The sequence below is a fragment of the Desmodus rotundus genome, chromosome 5 (genome assembly GCF_022682495.2).
Source record: "Desmodus rotundus isolate HL8 chromosome 5, HLdesRot8A.1, whole genome shotgun sequence".
Taxonomy (NCBI): Eukaryota; Metazoa; Chordata; class Mammalia; order Chiroptera; family Phyllostomidae; genus Desmodus; species Desmodus rotundus.
In genome coordinates, this window is record NC_071391.1 from 141,364,612 (window position 1) to 141,385,218 (window position 20,607).

At 38.0% G+C, this 20,607-nt stretch overlaps 1 long non-coding RNA gene across 1 annotated transcript; it reads left to right on the forward strand.

Moving 5' to 3' along the window:
- The first annotated feature begins 2,456 nt into the window (after positions 1 to 2,456).
- LOC139440965 (uncharacterized) lies at positions 2,457 to 18,424 on the forward strand. Its single transcript, XR_011651296.1, has 3 exons — positions 2,457 to 2,588; positions 11,047 to 11,153; positions 18,031 to 18,424. It is a non-coding gene; the product is annotated as an uncharacterized lncRNA (long non-coding RNA).
- Positions 18,425 to 20,607: the final 2,183 nt, after the last annotated feature.

Consider the following 20,607-nt stretch of genomic DNA (forward strand, 5'->3'; position numbering starts at 1 on the left):
TCCCACCCTCCATCCTTCCATGGCAGCTCTATTCCTGCCCTCTGGGTACCCAGGGTCCTCATAGCTACTCACCTTCTTCAGACTAAACATTTCTGACAAACTAGCTCGTAGACACTCAATGTTTGATGCATCACCTCTCTTAAAAGAATTACAAAGAACTAACACTTGAGCCAAAGCAATGAATCACTAAAAGTGGAATGTTGAGCATTAGTGGTTTAAGAAGAGCACTGAGGGTAGACAAGAAGTTTTCCAGATTCTGCCAAAATAATACCTTGTAGATGAGATAACTTCCTAGGGTTTTTCTACTTACATGTTCAACCAGAGATGTTCATGCATGCCGATATGCACACACATATGCAGACACACACAGACAGTTCAAATTGAAACATCAAGGCATGTGAACATGAGATTAACAAATATAAAGGAACCTTAAAAATACAAATATTTTATAAATATAAACTGCAATATGTCAACTCATTTGACACTTACCTCATTAAATAAAGAAACAATAAAGAATCACAGACAAAATAAAGAATTACAGAAATGACATAAACTAACCCAGGCAAATCCCAAATAACTCAGTTGGTTCCAGAATCCACTAAAGAACTGGCTTTTAACATAGTGTTTTTACCTAATGACAAATATAGCCACAGACATCTTCCTGTGACCAGTCATTGACAAAATATCAACTGTCCTGTTTTGTAAAGGACATAATTTCAGACAAATCTAAATACGTTTACAAAAGCTGATTCCTTTTTTAAAATTTTGTTTGCCATTCATAGGCTATGGAAGTCTGAATTAGTGACATTTTAGTTACTGCAATAAGAACAACTTCCTGTATTTTTAGTACATAATAATTCTTAGAGGATATGTGCTATTCTGTCATTTTCCTATTTGCCTGAAATTTCTGACAAGAGGACACTTCTGGCTGCATTTGGTGGATGTGCCTCAGCTTGGCCCGGCAGCTCTGTTTATGCCTCATGATAACATTTTGAAGGACAAATCTGGATTTGCCTGCGTATATCTTGATGGGCTTCGTTTTTGACACGTCCAGACAAACTTCAGTGATGGTTTCATTAAATCTGCTACTTCCTGGAAAGATTATCTTTTCAAAACCCAGTTTGAAACGTCAGTCAAATCCCTTGTCTGCATTGCTAAACTTTTCACAAGGACCCGTGAGAGAGTATGGCAACAGCCGTGTTGCTTTGAAAGGGAAAAGCCTCCATCTTTGGGTGGTAGCTGAATTTACAGGATAGATTTTCTCCTTTAGGAAAGATTGTTGCCATTTTGCTACTCAACCTTCCTGCCTTTACAGCCCCAGGGGTGCCTATTTGTCACAGCACCAACATGCTGTGAGGTTGCCGCACATCTGGGATGTCAAGCACGCCGCCATGTTTGCCAGGCATCCACCCAGGGGCTTCAAGGCCGTTTTCAGGCTATGGGGCATCTACACTTCACATAACTCTCCAGAGGAAAAGATTAAAAAAGGAAATCATTTATTATTTCTTTAGTTCAGTTTCATAGTCAGCCAGTATTTTAAATCAAATGTATATATTATAATAGTTACTTTACTTGGGCTACTATTATCTGCTTGATTCCACTGTTTTGTGTTTTATTTAAAGTTTATCCAAACCTTTGATGTAGGTATTATTTATTTTTGAGGAAATGTATGCTCAGGGCAGTAAAGTACCAAGTTCATACAGTTGGCAATAGTGCAGAGTGGGATGACAAAGCCAAAAACCCTGAGACGCTACCTGGGGTCAGACTTTCCATTTAACAAGTTGGGGCACCACCGTCTATGCTCTCAGCCTACCTTGTACCCCAGCTGCAGTGGTGACAGCCAGTCCTGCACAGGGATGACCTGCACTGCCTCCCTCAGCTGCGAGGCGCAGGACCCACAGGTCGTCTGTCACTGTGACCCTGGTCTCACTCACACAGGCCAGTACCCATTATGTGCAGGAGTGGCTGCAGGCTCTCACCTTCTGTCGTTTGGGACAATTCTGCAACGTGTGTGCACAGCTCCTCCAAAAGTGCCAATGCGTTTTAACTTGTTAGTCATATTGGTGGCCTGCTCAATGGCACGCCCTTGAATTGCTTCACTCTCCCAGTCCCTTTTCATGTTCCCTGGAACCACTTCAAAAAAAAAAAGTCTATCTCCCCTCTGCTCTCCAGAGGGAACCCAGGCTAAAACAAGTACATTATGTCACCTTCTAAAAGTGGCAGCCAAATGTATCAAATGAGAGAATGATTTGTTTTTATTTGGGAAAACTCTTTAATGGACACTTTTGGTTTTTAAGGGCAAAGCTTAGAGCCTAGTCTAGAAGGAAATTCATCAGCAATGGGAAGTAACCAGTGAGGTAAAACAGAAATGTTCTCTATAGGTAGAGATGTTTTGATATATTTAACTGAGCACAGGCCTTTGGGAGGAGCCAAGTCTATAGACAAGAAAAGAGAAAAAAGAAGAAAGGAGACTCAGACGTGAGCGAGAGCACGGGCCCCAGAAACATGACCTAGGTCTAAGGAGAGAAGTGTTCAGCCGGTGAGCGAGCACCTGTGATGGAGACTGAGCAAGACTTCACGAGCAGCAGGTTTGTTCTGGAATTGTCTGTGCTGTGTGGTTCTCGTGATTTCCCCATATCTTCAGCAAAGTCGCTTAGCCATGACCACCTAGTTGATTCTCGACAATCTGAGGAATAGGGGTGGGGGCTGTGTCTGTGCTCAAAGAGAAGTGAGAGGTGGAAAGGGCCATAGCCCACCCAAGGGCTACCTGGAGGGCAGGCAGCATCTATAAAGCAGTTTGGGGTAGCAGCCCAGGATGAAAAGTGACAAACAATGAATGGGACATCTAAGCAAAATAATTCGGGTATAGGGCTTCCTATATTTATATAAGGAATAGATTTGAGTTGTTTTATTTAAGACAAAAACAGAAAAAATCTGGAATATTTGGGCAACACGAACAAACATGGTGTTAAATAAATGGGCAGGGAGTGTGTTATTCACACATTCCATGTAAGCCCCTTGAATATTCACTTGTTCCTTAAATATTTGTTAGATATCCATTATCTACCAGGTACTACTCAAGGCTGGGGGTTGGGGAATTGGCAGGTATCAGTGACTAAAAGAGAAAAATATGTATTCTATTAGGGAAAAATTAAAAAATAGTAAAAAATATAGAGTATTGGACAACAACATATTGTATAAAGAAAAAAATGAGAAAAGAGGAATTGAGATGTTTGAGAAATAAAGAAATAGGAAATGTTGGCACTATTTTTGTGTTTCTTGACAAAGAGCAAGTTTTGTGGACTATGACAACCGAGGCCAGGTATCTAAGCTTCATCAAATACTTTTTAAATGAATATGAAATGCTATTTTATTATTTGCTATGGGAAAGGTGCTGAGCTAGGCAATGTGGAGAAGACAAAAACGAACAAAAAATGTTTTCAAAAACCTTTCAGGCTAACAAAGATGCTTAAGCATTTGTAGTCTAGCATCCTTCTCCGTCGGGGTCTCACAAAAGAATTAAGGCCTACTGTCTCCATTTTAAGTAATGAATTAACCTCTCTGCTATACATCCAGAGTGTTAGTTATGAACCATCCTTAGGATAATTGAGAAAGAAAATAGTTACTCAACTCATTTTTTGTTTTCTATGATAGAGATGAGGAACCCCAGTTGAGGCAGAGGAAGGAATGGATAAAAAACAGATCCTACATCTGTTTTTCTTTGTTTTATTTTTGGTGGTAGTTGTTTACTTTTAAAGACATTCAAACCACCTATATTGGCAACTGTTATTATGGGATAAATATACTAAGAAACAGGAAGACAATTTGGCTTCACAATTTGATTGGGTTAAACAAAATATTTACCTTGGAAGAATTACGTGTGCAATATTGTTAAAAAGAGATATGACAGTCACTTCATTACCTTCCTTGGAATTTTACTTGACGCTTGGATTATTCTGAAACCACCCGGATACCACTAGAAGACAGACCACAGAGCATAAAGGTTAAGGCCATTCAGTTCTTGAGTCTTTGAGTTATTTTGTGGTGAGACTTTGGCTGCTCCACCAGACTATAGATTTTCCTGAATATGCTTATGAAACACATCTGAGAATGTTGAAGGTGTCTTACCAACTCATGCATTTAAATCCTCATGTTCAGTTGTCCTGTACTGTTGTACTGTCCCTGTCTGTGTCCTTGGGTATTTTCCAAAGGTTGTGACCCACCTCATCTTCTTCTTTTAGCTGATATCCCCTGATGAAATAATGCATCAAGTCAGCCTTTATCTATTGCCATCAAAATCACTAGGTGAAAGTTCGATGGGAAATATTATAATGAATGGATCAGGATGATGCTATCTGGGAAGCCACTCACTGATTGGTCGACCAGATATTATGTGCTTTTGGACATAATGCAGGAAAGACACAGCAACACCTATGAAACCTTCTTGGCCAGAAATTTGAACCAGAATCTATCCAAATGTCTAAACCTCACTGGGGTACAAGGAACAGAGAAACCAGTTAAGTGACACTATGAAGAAGCAATCAACTAGATCCATTCCTCAGAATAAAAATAATTGGTAACTCAAATTAAAAGTGAAGGGAGAGCTATTATAGAATAAAAGGAAATTAAGAGCAGTATCAAATACAATCATGGTGTAGGTTCCAGAGTTCTGTCTAAAGTGAACATGTCAGAGGTTGAAGTGGCCACGCATCTGTATGCCTCACCAAGGAAAGCTTCTTAACACGTTTTCTCTCCGCAGAAGACAAGTCTTATCTAGTTCTATTTAGAATTCTTCTGCTTCCTGTCCTCTCATGATCCCTCTTAGCTAATGCTCTGATTGCCACTGGGTGATGACTTAATCTTTGTTATTATAATAGCTCCTTGTGACTAAGAAAATAAACATGGATGATAGATTATTTCAATACTTCAAACTTGCAGAAAATGCTGTAGAACTGGCCCAATAATACATTTTTTTGAAAAAAGCCTCAAAGCATTTTCAAAAGTCAGCAATCAGATTAGGGCTTTAGAGATATTAAAACAGAGAAGCCACACCCACATCCTAACTCATTCCACCTCCCTTGTCCAGAAATCTAGCTTTGAGTTGGCATTGGAGACTTGACTTACTGTCTAACCTCATGGCCAAGAATGTACATGGTAAGGATTGGTAATTAGCCATTGGACCTTGAGTGGCAGCATTCTAACCTTCTGCATATGGATTTGATCATTCCCTACCAAACCCAACAAACTTGAAATGGTAGTGGTATTCCACAAAAATTATACTCTAAACATGACTGTATTTAGCCCACAATTCGTGCTTAAATTGTCTAAGACTGAAATATATCAGCCAAGAGTCTAATGCATAGCTTAAAGTGATTGATTCAAGACTAAATCAGCAACACTAATTTCTTGCAATGCTAGTTACATATGGTTGCATTAATAGTCCCTTTTCAGAAATCCAGCTGAGAATCATTATTTAATGAAAGGCTTACAAATTGCATCCTATTTAATGGCTTTCATTGCAGATTCCTTTGGAGAAATGCAGAAAACATCTAAGTGACCATGTAAAATCTATCCCTACATTTGTAATTAACTGGGGGATTTTATTTACATGTACATGAAATATGTATGCATGTGTGTATACATATAATACATGTATAGACATATATTATAGATATATCCATACAGATATATAACATGACATAGACATATAATATATTATGATACATTATAATGCACAGTGTATATGTAATATATAATCTAATACTTGTATTTAATATTTATATGTAATATATAAATAACACATGTATATCAAGGTATCATTCTTATCTGGAATTTCTAAGTTCACTAGTTCAAAGAATAGATTATGAGATACACATTAGAACCTGAGTTTTCATATCAAACTGCCTTAGGTTTAATATTGACTCCACCATTCAGTAAATGGTATGTTCTTAACCCATTTTACTCCTTAATATTTAGTGTCCTCTTTAAAATAACAATAATATCTAATCCTTCGTGTTTTTATAAAGATGAAAACTTCAAGCAAAGAACTTAACACAGTATCTGACCCAGAGCAAGTGCTCAATAAGCATTTGCTCTGTTTTTAATGTGAAAAATAATGAAGAATTTAGTTTGATATGAAACAAACTACAGGGTTTATGGATTTTCAGGTTCTGAAAAGTTGAAGCTAAGTATGGAGATGAACCAAAGATTTGTAACTAGTTCAACACAGACTGTAAATGGAAAACAGTTTATGGAGAAGTTCATATATAAGCAATCATAAGTTGAAGTTTTCTTTCAGGCTAAAATAAGCCAGCTGATTCTTCTATAATATGTGAATATTATAATATCATATATAATAATATTCTGTTAATTATAATATATGTATTACTTCTGTCTACTTTGTTAACTAAATAAGACTATCTTTGCTAATTAAGTAGCCTGTTTCCAGGAAGAACACTGTAACTCCAGTTTTCTTGAAAGATTAATGGGAAAAAATTATAGTGATTATTTACAGCCTCACCCATTTGAGTCTATCAACTTTACTTTTCTCTCATTAGTAAACAGGCCCAAAGAATTTTGTACAAGCAGAATTGTGCACTTAAGTACTTGAGGTAAACATTTCTTAAAGTAGCCACAGAAATAGATTGTGAAAGACAAAACAAGACAATCCCTCAGGACAGGATTCCAGGAGGCAAAGCCCCCATGCACTCAGTCAAGAAAATAATCCCCAGTTTCTCTGCAAGACTTCAAAATCCATAGCCAAAGAAATTCCACATAGTGGAACCTTATTAATTTGAACATCGTGGCTATCTTGATACCTGGCTACTTCATTAATTATGTTGACTCAATTAAAGCAGATTTTTTAAGGAAACAGGAGAGTTGACTAACTTTTCATTGAATTAATTTTTGTTTTGCCTCAATAGTAATATAGCCTTTTAAGACAATCATTTAACATTAATTATGATCAGGGTTTTATCTATTTATAGAAGAGAATGCTTTCCCATATGTTATACCTATTAATCCTCACAGGGGACTCGAAGAGTACTGTTGACCTGATTTTAAATGTGAAGAAATGAGGTAAAAGGTCACATGACTGATTCAGTTTTCACAATTTATTAGTAGCAGCTCCAGAGATGTTCCTGCCCCAGAACCTCCTCTCCTTAGAATTGCCTGAGTGTTGTGAGCATGCATTTTTCATAGGTTAGGGATTTTTACATCACAAGTGAGCCAATGGGGGGATTCCTTTCTGTAAAAAGAAAAAAAAAAGGAGTGGTTTACAATGCCCTTAATCAGGGGTAAGAATGACGTCCCATAGAAAGACATCTGGATTGGAAATGAGCTAAATTCTGAGGAAGCGTCAGGCAACTGAGAGAAGCCAGGAGCTCTCCTTTTAAACCAGGAGCTCAGGGTCCATCTCTGATGTCAGAAATTTGAAGAATATTCACATTTCCTATGCATTTTATCAATGGCTACTTCAATATTTCTAAGCTGTCACTACAGTGCCGAGGTAATTCAGCCGAGGTGCTCAGGCCCTGTATTATTTGAACAGCATTTCCATGGAGCAAAGTCAGCTTGTAACACCTGTCATTATTTTGATGGGCTTCTTGCTACTTAAATAACTAAAGGGAAAAATTACAATTTCCTCCAAATTCATTTGTAGTTCCTTTCACAAACAATTTTTGGACACAGTCATTGTATTGAAAATTGGCCATGTGTCAACTGAATCCTTAGAGATTATTTCAGCCTAATTGGTGGTCCTAGTTAATTTCTCAGAGGCTATTCTGACAACTCTTTCCTTTTTTCCAAGTATTTTTTAATGTTGGAAACCACTTCCAAATACACATTTTATTGGACTGCTTTATCAAAGAAATAAATTAACATTGTATTATCCTATCTTTGATTGCATTATCCCTGGTGTACATACAAAGAAAAAGACTCTTAGGTGATCTTAAACCATTGTGAACAGGTTTCGGGGACTGACTTTGGTAAGAAAATATATATGGCAATTTTGGGATGTTTAATCTAGGGCAGGGGTTGGAAAATTACAAATCTGTACCACCAAATGGTTTTATAAATAAAGTTATTCCCAGCCATGCGCATTCATTTACATACAGTCTATATAGCCACTCACAGTCTGTAATGGCAAAGTCCAATGTTGTGACAGAGATCACATGGTGAATATAGCTTAAATATTTACTAACTGGCCCATTAAGAAAAAGTTTGCAGACTCCTGTTGAAAACTTTGGCTCCTAGCAATAGTTTTAAAAAATTAAAATAAAAAATGTTTGTCTTAGATGGCCTTCATTTAACCAGGAATCCAACATTGCCTCTCATCTCAGGGCTCATAATCGATGGGCACACTGATGCTCATGAAGTACCAAAAAGCTTTGAAGTACCTTCTGAATCAGCAAATATTAAGTCCCATTCACTGTGGGTCTCTGTTGTGTTGATTCATTGTAGTAAAATTGTTAGGGAGCATCAACACATCTTTCCCTCCAAAAGCAGAAACCTCTTCTGCTGCGTGCTTTCCATGGGGTCTTTCAGGCTCCATTAGAGACCCAGTGGAAGAAAGTGTATGACTTCACGTGATTCCCATGCTCTTTCTGTGGCAGCTCTGACTCTTATTCTTGCTATGGTTTCACACACACACACTGATTTAATATCTATTTTCTTGCCATTCACTGGCTCTATTACTGTATTTTTCAGACTATAAGATGCACCGGACCATAAGACACACCTGGGTTTCAGAGGAAATAGGAGGGAAAAAACCTGCTCCACCGTCCCCCTCCCCCTCAGTGAGCCAGGTAAACTACATTCGGACTATAAGACGCACCTTCCTCTTCCTCCCAAATTTTTTGGGGAAAAGTGCATCTTATAGTCCAAAAAATATGGTATATCTTTTTAACTTTTTATTAAACAGCATAGTAATTGAACAGAGCACTCCATCCATCTACTCTGCCTCATCACGGCAGATAAAGTACATCCTAAGTAACAGGAACTGGTTTGGGATTCAGATAGACCTGGGTTCAATTTCCTCATTTACTAAGTAGGGAGAGCACGAGGATGTGAAAGAAGGTAAACAGAGGGTCTGGCGTAGTGCGTGAAACAAAAGGCTATTATTTGCAGTAGAAAGTAGCAGGCATTGTCAATATGACATGGGTAAGTGTGCAAGTGCCAAGGCATTCCTGGGCCCCAAACATAAGCCAGAGGAAGCACTGGGAGCATCTTACGCACTATATTCTAACGTTGCCTCATGTATGTCATAAATGGTCCAGGGCAAGAATTATTCTACCTCGCTCTCTAAATGCCACTGTGCAGAAACAGGGGCCGAGTGCTGGATTTTAGCTCCTGAAGATCCCCAGAGGGTAAGCTATGTAAACATCAGACCTTCTAAATACACACAAAGGGATATTTCAAGATGTACACTCGCCTTTTAAATTTAGAAAAATAAATTATGCAAATAAAGGAAATCATAACCCAACAAGGGCCAGATTAGGAGACTGTCTGTTACTTGTCTCTGGAATTACTAAGTTTTGTGAGACCAGCTATGTCTGTAGTATCCAGTTTTAATATGGCAATTCTCTCCTATTCTGGGTTCTTCTGTTTACGGCAACATATTGAATCTCTTGCGAGAAACTCACCCCATATCTGCTCGACTGAAAACATGAGGGTGCACAATCTGAGCTACATCTGCTCTGGTCCAAGTTTCCAAGGAAACAAAGGACTGCTCATCTATCTGTAAAAATGAACTGACGAATCGCTTTCAGCCTGTTACAAACCTTGATTCCAAATCAAATTCCAGTGTAGAGTCTAAAAAATGTCAATGTCTTGTCATTTCTGCCTAGCAAAACCCCCGATGCTCTGGCAGCTGGCAGTTGGGCAGACATTCACTGAGTTATCTCACTATTGTTTTCCTCTGAACTATTCATGAAATACTGTCAGTGATAGCCAGCTCCCCACTGCACCTACATGCGAGTAACTTAATTGCATCCATCAGTAAAGCCAGACAGGGACATGCGCATTTGGGATGTCTTGGGCCAGCCATACAAAAGGAAGCACTATGGTCCTGCCAGCTCTAAGGGGCCTACCAGCTCTCACGTTCACACACTGGATCAAGCAAAGAGCCATGGGACACTCCACCTCCAAACTTTCATTGGTATTCAAATCCTAGTGGTTGGTAAGCATTTTTGAAATTCTTGAATATGGGACTTCTTGAGCATTCTTTAGCATGTGCTGATCAAAGTATTTTAGATGTGTTACTTTGTTTAATAACCTCAACAAACTTTAAGTTAGATATTATCTTCATTCTCTAGAAACTGAGGCACAGAGAATTTAAGGAATGTCCTAAGGTCACACAGTTTGTCAATGATACAGCTGGGATTTGAACCACAGTTGTGGTACCTAAAATTCATACCTTCAACACTTTATTCCATCTTGTAAAATGCTGGCTATTCTATTTTTTTTCTAAGTTTCAAATGAGTATGCCCATTCATTTGTTTGTTCGTTCATTTATTCAGCAAATATGTACCAGGCACCTACGCTTGGCCCTGTGGTTATAGTAGCAAACAAGAGAGACATATTCCATCATACAGCTCACATTCTGTGAAGCAGACAGATGGTAATCAAGTAAGAAAATACAAACAAAATGGACATCATAATAGAACAGCAATGAACAAATTAATACTGTGGGCAGAGAAGATGAAATTTAAAAAGACCATGGCATATTCAAGGTACAGGAAAGAGAAAAGATGAAGCAGAGGTGGAGAAGGGCCAAATCACCCTGTACCTTAGAGAGCAGATTGGAATTTATTTGAGGTGAAGTGATAAGTCACTGAAGAGTTTTAACCATATTTGAGGTAGAACTTCCCTTTGTCCCTATTGCAAAGAAAGTACATAGGTAGGTATGAAGTACTCTGTGTACCAGAGGTAGAAAAATGCACACAACTCCCAGCCTCAATTATATTTTTCTGCTATGACCTTAATTACAGTGTTCTTAAAAGACTAAAATTAGCTGTTTATTTATTTATTTTCTTATTTTGGGTTAAGGAGAAAGTACCCCAAGCAAGAAAATCCCCTAACGTGCAGAAGTAAAACTGCAAAAGAGTCTGAGAAAAGAAATGAAAAAGGGCCTGTTGAAGAGGCACTAGTGGAAAGTGAGTATCCATGAGTGGACTAAGTGTGACCTTTTGGTTAATCATCACATTGCCCCCCGCCAAAACACAAGGAACCTGACCAATCTCTGGAAAATCCTCAGTGGCCAGACTCCACCGGAGAGGGTCTTGCTTTGTTTCATGTCTGTGTGTCTTTGCCCGGCACAGTATCTTGTTTAGCCATCATATTTGTGGAAGGAGGAAAGGAAGAGTGCAGAGAGGGGAAAAAGAGAGGGAGGGCTGAAAGGAGGAAGATATGAAGGAAACAGCTGTCTTGGTTGGTGGCTGACATCTTTACCTCTTGGTTTTGCACCTTCTTAGCTTTTTCTTTATTCTCAGCGCTCCCTAACCCATCTTCCCAGGTTTAAAAAAAAAAAAAGCATCCAACATGACACTTCCAAAAGATTAATATTTTCATTTCAACATTTCTGAAAGTATTTCAATGAAATTGCTTTCAAATGGTTTATTTTATATTGGATCATTGAGAGACAGATTAATGTCATAAACGCAGGTCCTAGCAAGCAATATTTTTGTCTACTATGTGCACATATACTATATTTCATAACCTCTGATGACTTAAAGTTACTAATTTAAGTCAAATTAGGAAAAGGGCAGTGTAATAATTACTATATTACCTCTCCTTCTTGATAACAAATGGGGCTTTTTTTCCCCTTCATCAGTATATAACAGTGTGCTTTTTCTTTGGCTAAGATATAATAGCACTGCTCTACACAAACAAAAATATTTTTACTGGCTATGTTATTACTGAGAAATGCATTGGGAAAATGTAAAAATATTTCACCTTTATGTTGAGGAACATAAACATAGTGGATCAAATAAAATTTTCACAGCTTTTGACACGTGCCATATGTAATGCTTGGTAAACGTCAAAGAGGCTTTGGCTTCTACTGAGGCTCAGAGAATAGAACTGGAGGGGAGCTTGGGTATTTATTGATTTCCCACCCCAACCCTCTCAGCACATTGGGCAAATGAGACCTACAGATGTTGAAGGACAATCCAAAGTTTACGTAATTAATTGAAGAACCAGGACTGGAAGCCTTGTTATCCAAGATCCAGCCCAGTGTTAATCCCACTGCAAATTGCTGCCTCCCTGTGCTTCATTGCACACTGTTGGAAGTCAGCATGAGGAACGAGGAGTGGGGCTCTGGATCAGGCCAGAGGGACTCCAAGTCCTGACTCAGTTCTGATTACCTCTGTGAGCCTGGACAACACATTTTCACCTCTGCAAGCCTGAGTGTTTTCCATGAAAAGGAGATTTAATATTGCCAACTGCACACATTTGTTCAAACATCAAGCAAAATAGTTAAAGTACAGGCACGTTGTAAGTGGTATATAAATGTCACATGTTACTGTTATTAACACTATTATTAATCATTATTATTTAAACATGTAACACATGAAAACCTTAGTTTTGCTGATAACTTTTGAATGCACTTTTTTGCTAAAATGAGAATTCTAAGTTCTTATGTATACACATAAAACTTTCCTCTAAAAGTTTTAAGTTAATTGACTGAAATGACCTAAATATTAAGAATGCTTCCTGACAATTTCACAGATTCAAATAAGCTCACAAAGATGTTAGTTGAGGCAATACAATGGTAGAGAATGAACAAGAGACAAGAGTTGACCCTTGCCTTCAGAGACCTCAGAGTCTAGTTGGCGGGGAAGACACAGATAGCGATGGGGCTTACAGAAGACAGAAATTTGGTGTGGATGCTATAAGAGAAGTGACAAGGAAGGGCTTTGGGAACAGAGCAGAAGGAAGAAATTCAGGTTGAGAAAAGCAAGATAGGCTTCGTGGATGGGACCACATTTAATCTGAGCCTTGCCAGGAAATGGAAATGGCGTGGGCAAGACCCACACTGCAGGTGTCCTGTGTTCCAGGCATCTCCCAGCTGCTTCTCCCAGGACTGTACAAGAGCCATGTCCCTCAGAAACAGAGGGTAGGGGTAAATGCTGAAGAGTGCTCTGTGGCTGAGTCACAGGTGTGTGTAGGAGGTAGAAAGACTGGAGGTCAGTGGACAGTAAGGCTAGAAAGGTAGGTTTGAGCCAGAAGAGCATCATGGGAAGACGTGGACTCTGGAATGCCCGACCGCAGAAATCCCAGCCCCACCTCTTTGAACTATGTGGGTTTTCCAAATTACTTAACCTCTTAGTGCTTCAGTTTCCTCATTTGTAACATGAGGATAAATAATAGTAGTGTCTGTCTGCTTACCCCATAGGGTGGTTGTTCCAATTAAGCATCTAGAGCGGTACCTGGTATACAGAGTTAGGTCATTGTTAGAAATCACCATCACTGTCATCGTCAGCATTGTCATCACTATTAAATACCATTGGGGGCATTTAAATACCACATTGCAGACAGAAGATCTACAGAGAAACAATCATCTAAGGACTCATCCTGGTCAAAGCACTACTTTATGAAGATGACTTTGGTGTACTGAATACACTTACTGATTTGACATCAAAAATGTGTATTGGTTATTACCAGAAATATGAGAAATCTAAGTACAGAAAAGAAATACCAATTTGCCTGATAAATTAAAGACCTATGTTATGGTCCAGTACAAATTTTGTTTGCATTGTTTTCTTATTTTTTAACTATGTAATCAGTAAATAAATGCATTTTGGTTGTAAAAATACAACCAGTACAGAAGCATATAGAGTGAAAGGTGAAAGTCCCTCTCATGCCCCTGTTTCCCAGCTCCGAGGGTCACCTCTGTTTCCTTTGATGTGAGGGATTAGTTCTCCAAGCTTGTTTCTACGTTTTTACAATTACAAGTATTTGTAACTTTTAAGCTTTTTAAAACTGTATTTTTTTTCAATTTTTCTTTCATTTAACAATATGTTTAAAGATTTTTACAAGTAGTATAATAGATCTGCCTCACCCCTTTTAACTGCTGCATAATATTCCAAATATTGCTACTTTTTACCTTACATCAAAAATCATTCTATTCATGAGCACTCGGGTTATTTCTATTTTCCACTTTTACATACAAGGCCACAGTGGACTTTTCTACATATATTTTTGTTTACGTACATGGTCAGATATGTACATGGTCATGAGATGGATACACACATGGAAAGTTGCTGATTCAAAGAACAGGTGGCATGAGACTGGGTAAAGCACTTGTCCCTTTCCTGCACTTCATTTAGCAGCAAAAGCTGCATTTTTGTGTCCATCTTATTGAGTTCTTCTGTCCTTCAGCTCTCAGTGAGCACGTGTTTGAGTGTGTGTGTGTGTGCGCGCTCATGCACTTGTGCTCACGAGTAATCTTTGTAGCATGTTAACATGAAAACAGGCAGACTGAGTTCAAAGTTCCAGCTGACACTAACTAGCCAATTCACCTGAGGAAAGTCATTTAGCCCCGTGGGCCACCACTAGCCAATAGAATGTCCTGTGATCGTTGAAATGAGCTGTGCTGTCAGGTACAGCAATCCCTAACTGCAGCTGACGATTGGTCGTTTTAAACAAGCCCAGTGTCACTGAGGAGTGAAACTTTTAATTGTTTAATTTCAGCTTAAACTAAGATCATCACATAAAGCTAGTGACCACTATATTAGTGCAAACCTAGTGCCTTTGTTTTCTTCTCTGCCAAATAGGAACAATAATAATTCCTACCTCCTAGGAGTATTGTGAGGAAATAAATAAACTAAAGAGAGAGTGAGAAAGAAACAGTAACAAATGTTGGCTGATATTTCAAGTCAAAAACTTGTGCAATGTGTTTCAAAATAGTACCAAGGTGAGATAATAAACTGATCCCTTTTGTGGAAGCATTGTTAATTGAAATATTATAGTGAGCTTTGAGCCCTGGCTGGTGTGGCTCAGTGGGTTGAGTGCTGGCCTGTGACCCAAAGGGTCACCAGTTTGATTCCCAGTCAGGGCACATGCCTGTGTTGCAGGCCAGGTCCCCAGTAGGGGACATGTGAGAGACAACCACACATTAATGTTCCTCTCCCTTTCTTTCTCCTTCCCTTCTCCTCTCTAAAAATAACTAAGTAAAATCTTTTTTATAACTTTATATTAAAAAATTGAGCTTTGAGTGATACCTAGGAGTTATTTAGTCAGGAAGTGAGAAACAAAGTTTCGAAAATTAAGCTGGAAGAAGAAATGATAACGGTTCGTCAGAGGACTCAGGGTAGGCCTGTGTGTCAGGAAAGTTCATTGAGGCACCTAATGAAAATTAGAGTCAGGTGACCAGAGGTCTTCAATGGCAGGATAAAGAGATTAAGCCCCATTTCTGGGCAAAGAAAAAAGATTTGAAGTTTTGAGGGTAGGCATGGTATGAGTTTCTGGAATTAGTAAGCAGGAGAAAGGAGAGGCAGACTACAGCCTTGTAGAGAATATGTCAGCAAAGTAAGGTCAGACGATAGGGGGCTTTGGGCCTGGCAACTGGTATTTGCTTGTTGGGAATATCACCTTCAAGTTTCTTCCTATATAGTCTTTCCTCATGTCCTCTGGCAAAGAATAAAACCCCCTTCTGCCAACCCTGTCTGCAATCTTCCTTCAAACTGAGGCCTTGCTCCCTGTCTTTAGCTCCTCCCTCGAAGACAAAACTTTTTAATGTTTCATTATCCATGCTATTGTTCTGTTGTTTTGATTATCAAAGTAATAAGTGCTCATGAGAGAAAATCTTTCAAACATTGAAAATGTTAAAAATGCAGAAAAAATACATACTCCCACCACCAAGATCAATTACATCTTCAGTTGATCTTTTTATGATTTATAAATTTTTTCTTGTATTTTTAATGCATTTCTTCCTGACATACTGGACCAGGAAAAATACATGCTTAACACAGTATTTTACATGTGCCAGAGATTTGGTAAGTGTTCCTCCAATGGATAAAAAGAGTGGGTGTACTGACAATTTTATGTGCTACAACTCACTTAAAAGGCTGGCATTTGCACTCTAAGTGCTTTACTATGGATCACTCTGGGAAATCTGTACCTTTTGCTAACACTTTATCACTCCTTCCCCGATGTCTAAATCATGCCAAAACTCTGCTAAAAAATAATACGTGAAAGTAGGCGAATGCGGATACCCACACCCTTTTATTCCTACTTTCCTCATGCCACTCACCAAGCCAGTGTCCAAGTGCCTTACGGGAGAGCCGAGCACTGACAAGCACACCCTCTCTGTGGATAGTTTTATACACTCTGTTGAGTTTGACTGTTTATGGCCATAAAAAAACCATTGGACAAGCCAAGTCCACCACAATGAAGAAGCTCATTTATAGCTACATACCCACGGCACTAAACTCAAACTCAAGACCCTGCCTGTTCTACTCAGGTCAAAAATGCCAGAGGATTAGGTGTGGATTCTGCATTCCTGGTCACAAGTACAAGGTTGAAAGTTTGGTTCTGCCCATAACCAAACTTTAGTCACCCCGTAAAACTGAGATGGATTTGGAAGCACTTTGCCCTATCAGAGCTTTCAATCAGCAGACCTACCGAAAAGCAAACAAATTTGTGATGACTTTCAAGAGGGCAGCTAATAAACCAGATAAAATCTTCCTTTTGTGATATTCAATGGCTAATATAGTTGAAACATGGAGTTATGTATTAATAAAAAAGAGTCATTTGGTTTACTATAAACATAAACCAGATTGTCACAGAGAACATGTAACTATGGTAAAGTCAGTAACTGAAGGATTTTATTTAATTACTTTTTTTTTCAGTGAGCTTTAACATCTGTAATTTTTTTAAATCTTTAAATAGTTCTAGAATAGATAGAAGAATGGAATTTACGTTTCTAATTTGAAAAGAGCTAGTTCCAATAAGGACCTGAATTTAGAGCACTATGACATTATTATCTCATATATTACCAGTTATACATGTGTATGAGGTCTCATATAATAATGTTGAGTGCACTCAATTCAGGCAAATATTGACTGATATATAATTAATATATATTGATACACATATATGTATATCATATCATACATATATTAATGAATTATTACATGTAATATGTTGATAGATATACAATTGTAGAATACGTTTGACTTATTTAAATTGACCTTGTCCCAGTTAAAGGGGTTTTGTTGCTTTTGCACTGAAATTCTACTATTTTCATCTCTGACTTTTTTGTGGCTTTCCTTTCTTCTACTTTCAACCTCTTGAGCCTACAATAATTCCCTATTTTCCCATGTGCACCCATGTATACCATTTTTCTAATTGATTCTTAAGGCCCCCAAGTAACCTAACCACAGTTTCATTTCTGATCTAATTTTCCATTTTTCCCCAACATACAACCTGCTGCAGTCAAGGTCAAGGCTTTCTTATCAGTCTTTCTCATCTTTCTGGCCCTTTTAGTACTTAGGAGCTTTCTTTTCTCTAGAAAAGAAAGCTTTCTTTTCTTTTCGTACATCCCACAGACTCATCCTCACACAGTTAGCTAATTGTTTCATAGACTTACATTTTTCCATTTTGCTTTTCTTGAGATGCAATTCACATACCATACAATTCACCTTTAAGTTTAAAGTTTAAAGCGTATAATTCAGTGGTTTTTCCTATACTCACAAAGTGGTGCCACCATCACCACTATCAAACTCCAGAGCGCTTATATTTATCATTCCAAAAAGAAACTCCGTACCTATTAGCAGTCACTCCCCATTCCTCCCTCCTCTTAGCTGCTGAAAACCACTGGTCTACTTTCTGCCTCTGGAGATTGAGAGATCTGAGATATTTTATATGAACAAAATCATACAATATGTTGTCTTTTGTGCCTGGCTTTTTTTCCTTAGCATGTTTTCAAGTTTCATTCATGTTATTGTGGCTATCAATATTTTATTCATTTTTTATGGCTGAATAATATTTCATTGTATAGAAAACTATATTTTGTTTATTATTTACCAGGTGATGAAGATACGGATTATTCCCATTTGGGGGCTATTATGCGTAATGCCGCTATGCATAAAGCTGCTATGACCATTGGTGCACAAGGTTTTGTGTGGACACACGCTTCAATCCTTTTTGGCATTTACCAAGGAGTGGAATCGATGGATTATATGACAACTCTATGATAATTTTAATTTCCTAAGAAGCTAACAAACTGCTTTCCAAAAGTCTGCACTAGTGTCCATTCACACCAGCAATGTATGAAGGTTCTAACGTCTCCACATACTTGCCCGCACATGGTACTATCCACCCTTCTGCTTATGGCTATCTTAGTGGGTGTGAAGTAGTATTTCACTGTGGTTTTGATTTTTGTTTTCCTAATACTAATTATGTCGATCATTTTTTGACATGCTTATTTGGACATTTGCATAAATCTTTGGAGAAATGTCTATTCAAATATTTTGCCCATTTTTATCTTTCTTTTCAGTGTTCAGCTGCAAGAGTTCATTTTTCTGTATGCTAAATCTTTATCAAATATGATTTATAAATATTTTTTCTCATTTCATGGGTTGTCTTTTATTTTCTTGATAGTGTCCTTTGAAAAATTTTGAACTTGATGAAGTACAAATTATTTATCTTTTTTTGGGGGGGGTTGCTTGTGCTTTTGGTGTTTTATCTAAGAAACAATGGCCTGCCCTGACCGGTGTGACTCGTTGGTTGGGCATCATCCCTCAAAGCAAAAGGTCACTGGTTTAATTCCCAGTGAGGGCACACGTCTGGGTGGCAGGCCGGTCCCAGGTTGGGGGCCTGTGACAGGCAATGGATCAATGCTTCTCTTACACATCGATGTTTCTCTCCCTCTCTTTCTCCCTCCTTTTCCCCTCTCTAAAAATAAATAAACAAAACCTTTTTTTGAAAAAGAGAGAAACAATGGCCTCATCCAGTGTCACAAACATTTACAGTTATAATTTTCTGTGAGTTTTAGAGTTTCAGCTCTTAGATTTAGGTCTTTGATTTGTTTTGAACTAATTGTTATACATGATGTGAGGTTAGTGTCCAAGTTCATTTTCTTTTGCGTGTGGATCCAGTTGCTCCAGTACCATCTGTTGAAAAGACTATTTTCCTCATTGAATTTTCTTGTCATCTCTGGAGAAAATGAATTGAATATAAATGTTTTTTCTATACTCTCAATTCTGTTCCTTTGATCTATATGGTTGTTCTTATGCCAATATCACATCATCTTGATTATTGTAAGTTTCGTAGTAAATTTCTTAATTGCCAGTGTGAGTCCTCCATCTTTGTTCTCTTTCAAGGTTGTTTTGGCTATTCTGGGTCTCTTATATTTCCATATGAATTTTAGGGTCAGTCTCTCAATTTCTTCAAAAAAGCCAACTGGGATTTCGATAAGGATTTAATCTGTAGATCAATTTGAGGATTATTGCCATCTTAATATTCTTAAGTTTTATAATAATCCATGAACATAAATGTCTTCCCATTTATTTAGGTCCTCCTCAGTTTCTTTCAATAAGGTTTTGTAATTTTCAATATACAAATCTTGTACTTCTTTTAAAAACATACATGTATATATAAATCTTTGAAGAAATGTCTATTCAAAAACTAAATATCTCTCTATATATGTATATATGTATGTATATACACACATATTTGAGAGGATCAAATATATATATTTGTCAGGATCATTGGTTTAGTGAGTTTTAGTTTCCCAGGCAAGCACCAAATCTCCCATCCCTTCTAAACACCTTGTGCAAATATTTGGTTCTTACAGTGATTTTTTAAAAATTCATAATAAGTACATTCCATCAAAATTAACTGATTCTTCCTAAAATAAGGCATTCCATGCCTTGAACATCATATGTGTTCCCATTTTCATGTCTTTGCTCACTCGTCTTCCCATTTAAAATAATATGTGTCTTCAACTTTGCTAGCAGGACCCTTCAAATTTCTAAGACCTAGACCAAATGTTATCTTGTTCATAAACACTCCCACTGTTTTCTCTCAATATTTTATTTATTCCTCAGATACAGCTAATTGCATTAGATTTGTATAATAGTTACTTGGGTGTTTGTTTCATGTTTTTAAAGAAAACTTTTTAAATTTTTTCTAGGGTTTGTCTTTTTTTTTCACAATGGCATTTGCCAAGTCCCCAAATGATGGATGGAAGACACGTTTTCACCACTTTATAAGATTTAGTGGCTAAGAGTGAGACACACAAACGGGTCCCTGCAAGGACAAGACACTGGCGCGGAAATCCATGTCAGGAGTGACAGGCCCTAAACCAACGATCCTGACAAATAAATGCTTCACAGGAAACGAAACAAGACTAAGTCCTTCAAGGGCAGGGCCCACGTCTAAGTCATTCCATGTTCCTACGCCTAGCACAGCTCCTGTTGTGCAGTAAGCACCGCATGCATATTTGCTAACCGGACCAAACTGCAGCTTTTACGTTTAGTGTACTACACAGAGAGGGTCTCTCCTGAGTGAAAAGCTCTGTTCAAGGCATGGTGGAAATATAAAAAGAGGAAATGCCCTTGGTCAAAGGGAATTACAATCCAGTGGTACAAGAAAGTACAGTAC